Genomic DNA, 5458 nt, shown 5'->3' with positions numbered 1-5458 from the left:
GTCACACGACGTGAGAATGCGCGGCGGCGTGGCAGCTGCTTTCTCTCCTACTCTCGTCTCCTCCTGCCCCCCCAATCATTTTGGTGTCTGTTCAGTCCTCATCTGTCCCTCTCTCTCTCTCTCTCTCTCTCTCTCTTTCATTCTCTCTCTCACACCCTTCCCCGTTCTCTCCCTATTTCGTATCCCACTTTCTGGAACCACTTGAGCCACCCACCACAACCCCCACCGCATTCCATCGCCACCGGTTGAATCCCATTCCCCTGTTTTTCTCGATCTCCCCTTCGACCTCTGTTGTGTTTTGTTACAAGATGGAGGATGGGGGGGACTAGCCAAGGAGGAAAAAACAAATTTTTGACCCCCCCCCCCCCACACACAAGCACTCACACACACACACACACACACACACACACACACACACACACACACACACACATACACACAAACACACACACAGAGAGAGAGAGAGAGAGAGAGAGAGAGAGAGAGAGAGAGAGAGAGAGAGAGAGAGAGACACACACACACTCACACAAAGGTGTAAAGAAAAAGACAGTGGAACAGGCATAAAGAAGCTAACTCAAGCAAAGATTGAAAGTCGGAGACATTAACAAGACATAATCATATTAGACATGTAATTATAGTCCTAAATGTTTTCGTAACAGATAATAGAATTAACTACCACAGCATCATAGTTAATTAATTAACGGCCATGACCTGACACTAACAACATTCGTTATTCTGCTGACATGGGCATTCGTTGCGTAAAAGCGCAATGTCGTCAGTCGTCAAAAGAAATATATGGAAAAACAAACCAAAATAAAAACAGTAATCGGGCAGACGTGTGGAGAGTGGTGTACACGAAACAAAACAAACGTTTGGAGACGTGAAAAGGCTTAACCACAAGAATAATAGGACAAGAAAAGACAGAAGCGAAGGAGAGCTACAACCCCTTGATTCTTTTTTTTTTTACCCTATCCATACTCCTGGGGACATTTTGTATCCCTGGGTCGTATTCTTCACATTTTAAAATACTTCTAGTTCGAAGATCTCTTTGAAACTTTCAGTATTTCTCAAAAAAATAATTTTGACAGACTTCTATGCAAAGCGTATGGATTGGATTAACGAGTAAATTTCCTCTTTGGAAAGTGGTGGCACAGAGTTCCCCACGTCGTATGGATACGAAAGTAAATCATGATGTACGGATAGGGTTAAGTGTTGGCACAGAGTTCCCCACGTCGTATAGATACGATAGTAAAACACGATGTACGGAAAGGGTCAATGCTGACCGTACTAAAGGCGCTAAAAGCAACACAAAACGAGAGCCTGAAAACATCATCATACTGCTGATGTCCTCTTTTGGTGAAAGAGGTGCTTGAAGGAAAGATATGGGGCAGGAGAGCCAGAGGAAGGCAAAGAATAACATGGATGGACAACATAAGAACATTGACTGGACTGGATATGGCAGAATGTGCAACGGCAGCTCGCGACCGTGAAAGATGGAGGGTCATTACACGTCAACCTCTGAGTCAGAGATGACACCTCCAGGAATCCAGGATGACCTTTTTTCTTGCGTTCAAAAGAAGGTAACAAGCAACTAATTATTTTTGACCCAGCTTCGTTTTCAACTTGCTGGCCAGTAGAGTACACTATTTGGTCGCCTTTAAGGACAAACGGGCAAACCCAGATGTCAGGGGTTTCCAGAAATCTTGACCTACACCTTTCTTCTTCTTCTTCTTCCTCGTTCTCGATGACAGCAGCTAGACAGTCAGTCCGATGTCGCGTACAAATTGTGTAGGTCGCTTCAACTCTGAAAGACTGCCATAGAGCTTTCTCTCAAGGGGAGCCACATTCTGCCACGTCTGTGAGCGAAGGGTGGCGTAGCGCGGGCAGTGCTGAAGGACATGGTTGGCATTCTCTTGGTCGTGTCCACATTCACAGATCGCTGACTCTCCCATTTTTAATTTAGTGTGCATGTGGTGTTTGAGTCTGTTGTGGCCACAACGGAGTCTAAAGATTGTGACCTGGTCCACTCTATTTAGTATGTAATAGGGCTCATGACCTACACCAAAAGTGGGCATTGCCCTACCTATAGGAGACGTTTGGTTTCATTGGTGTGTATATTTGTTTGGCTGATAGAGAAATCTCTCCTTATCTTTTATAGAAACTGAACAAGGGGCAAAAACTTTACCTTCGATTTTCTCAAAACCGTGTCTCAAACCAGCTCCTCATGGAGACAATTAGCAGGAAGACCCTGAGGTGGACGCTGGAAAGGAGAGATGAGCAGCTATGGACATGTGCCGCCTGCTATGATTCTAGCTCTGGATCCAATTAATTTCAAAACAGCGTTTTTCGGGATAGCCGCCTTGTGCTTAAAAGCGACCATTTTTAACCTGCAGAAACCGCACAATATGTTGTTCAATCACACATTGACAATAATACTGATGTAAGACATTGTCCAAGCCCTACCAAGGAGGCTCTCGTGGCCTAGAGGTTAAGGTGTTCGCCTCGCATTCAAAGGTCCCGGGTTGGAATCCGGGTAGCGACCGAAAAATTTTCTTCTCTAAAATTGTCTCCTTTCACCTCCTTTTCTGCTCTCTAGCAATATTCTGTCGTCTGCTTTTGTCGCCTCTTTCTGCCCCCACCCCCTTACCTCCTTTGTCCCCTCCTTTGGGCTCCTGACTCTTTCTGCGGCCTTTCTACCGCTACTCCTTGGCTCCTTCCTACTGCTGTCTTTCAGCCACACCCCTGATCCTGTGGTAGGAAAGATCTACACCTAGCCTTCTCGGACAAGGGCAAAAAATTTCGGAGGGCCCTTTTGCAAGTTGCGCACGTTAACGATCCCTTGGTGGTCTAAAATCGATAAGAGCAGGCTTCGGCCCCCACCCGGGCAAAATTCAAAATTACCTACCAACTGAAAATATTAGGTGTGTCCCGCGCGCTCATATGATCTTATGCAGTTGCAAGTGCCGTAAAACACTTATCAAAAAACAAAACAAAAAACAAAAACAAGCCCTGCCACTAGCATCAGCGTGCGTAGCAACGCGAAGCCTCGCTGTGCGGCGCAGCCAACAATGCCATCACCATGCCGCCATGTTTTAGTTTCAATTCCTCACAGCGAATCAACGACCGCGAGAGATGAGTTCCACTTCTATAAGAATTACTGTAGAATTCTGTGGTCTCAACTGAATCAAATTGATCCGATAGGCGGCGTGCACTGGGTCCTGGCTTGAACCGGTACAGGTATGTTGGTTTTTTGTTTCTTAATTCGCAGTAGACATGCAGAGATTCACACGTCAGCAAAATTTTAAATAATAATAATTAATAAATAGCATTTGCATAACGCATGTCCTCACTCGAAAGCTCTATGCGCTTTACACTCTATTATTATATCACCCCAGCAGACCACAGAACATTCAGAAACATTCTCAGCTTCCCGGGAAGCATGCAGTGCAAGCAGCTGGTTAAGCTCTCAAGCTCTAACAAACTGACAAGATATTTCACTGTCAATTTTTTTTTTAAGTTAACAAAGTGGCGGGAGGCGATAGAGAGGCAGATGGATGGAGACTGGCGTTCCCGCGATGCAAAGTGACTACTATAAACGAAAATGATCAAAGTAGTGTGTACTAATAATAATAAAAAGAATTGCAATTATAAAGCGCATATCCGTGCTTAAGAGCATGCTCTATGCGCTTTACAACCATTATTACCCCAGCAGACCCTCTGAGAACACTCAGAAACATTCTCGGCTTCCGCGGAAGCATACAGTGCAAGCTGCGGATTTCACGCGCTCAAACACTATCAAACTGACAAGATCGTTCACTGTCTATAGCCGGGTATCCATTTCCAACTGGGTGAAGTGAGGAAAATTTGTGCAAAGTGCCTTTCCCAAGGACACAACGTCGGGCCCCTGACGGGATTCGAACCCACGACCTTACGGTTGTGAGTCCAAGAGCCTAACCACTAGGCCACCGACGCCACAGACGCTCAGAGAGTAGTACAAGAACATATAGAGTGTGTACAATGATATCAATGATCGGTGTCCTTGATGTCTGGAGGGTGCGGTGGCGGAGCGGTTGGTCAAAGTTTTGGACCCTTTTTCAGTTTCTTTAACCCTATCCGTATGTCGTGTTCTACTATCGCATCTGTACGACGTGGGGAGCTCTGTGCCACCACTTAACCCTATCCGTACGTCGTGTTCTATTATCGCATCTGTACGACGTGGGGAACTCTGTGCCACCACTTAACCCTATCCGTACGTCGTGTTCTATTATCGCATCTGTACGACGTGGGGAGCTCTGTGCCACCACTTAACCCTATCCGTATGTCGTGTTCTATTATCGCATCTGTACGACGTGGGGAACTCTGTGCCACCACTTAACCCTATCCGTACGTCATGTTTAACTACCGTATCCACACGACGTGGGGAACTCTGTGCCACCACTTAACCCTATCCGTACGCCATGTTTAACTACCGTATCCACACGACGTGGGGAGCTCTGTGCCACCACTTAACCCTATCCGTACGCCATGTTTAACTACCGTATCCACACGACGTGGGGAGCTCTGTGCCACCACTTTCCAAAGACGAAATTTACTCATTAATCCGATCCGTACGCTTTGCATAGCAGTCTGTCAAAATGATTTTTTGAGAAATACTGAAAGTTTCAAAGAGATCTTCATACTAGAAGTATTCTACAATGTGAAGAATACAACCCCGGGGGTACAAAATGACCCCAGGCCGTACGGATAGGGTTAAGAGACAAGGAGAATGTTCTCTATAACCAAACAAATATATACACCAATGTTACCAAACCTCTCCTATAGGTAGGACAATGCCCAATTCTGGTGTAGGTCAAGATTTCTAGAAACCTCCAAAATCTGGGTTAGCCCACTTTTCCTTAAAAGCGACCGATTTTTGTTGAGTCTCGATGTATCCCTCTCAGTCCACGTTGGCCCTGACAGACAGGGTCAAAGCCCGCCTCTTATATGGTCAAAGAGGGCGAAAAAAACAAATGCTCTTTTTAAAAAGAAGCACTAATTGAACTGATTTTAACCCTTTCAGCACGTCGTGTTTTACTATCGTATCCATACGACGTGGGGAACTCTGTGCCACCACTTTCCAATTTGGAAATTAACTCGTTAATCCGATCCGTGTGCTTTGAATGGCTGTCTGTCAAAATGATTATTTGAGAAATACTGAAAGTTTCAAAGAGATCTTCACACTAGAAGTATTGCAAAATGTGAAGAATGCAACCTGGGGGTACAAAATGACCCCAGGGCGTACTGATAGGGATAAAGCAGAGAATGGGGTTACGAACTATCACTTATCGTTCAGTATACTACCAGCTCTGTCACCCTTAGTAGAACTATGACCCCTGTACTTGCAAGTTCAGATAAAGGGAAAGAAAGTAAACAAACCTCCTTCAAAGGTCAAACCCCTTTCTCCACACACACACACACG

This window comes from Aplysia californica, unplaced genomic scaffold, assembly GCF_000002075.1.
Source record: "Aplysia californica isolate F4 #8 unplaced genomic scaffold, AplCal3.0 scaffold00809, whole genome shotgun sequence".
In the NCBI taxonomy this organism is placed as follows: domain Eukaryota; kingdom Metazoa; phylum Mollusca; class Gastropoda; order Aplysiida; family Aplysiidae; genus Aplysia; species Aplysia californica.
This window is presented reverse-complemented; position numbering follows the sequence as displayed.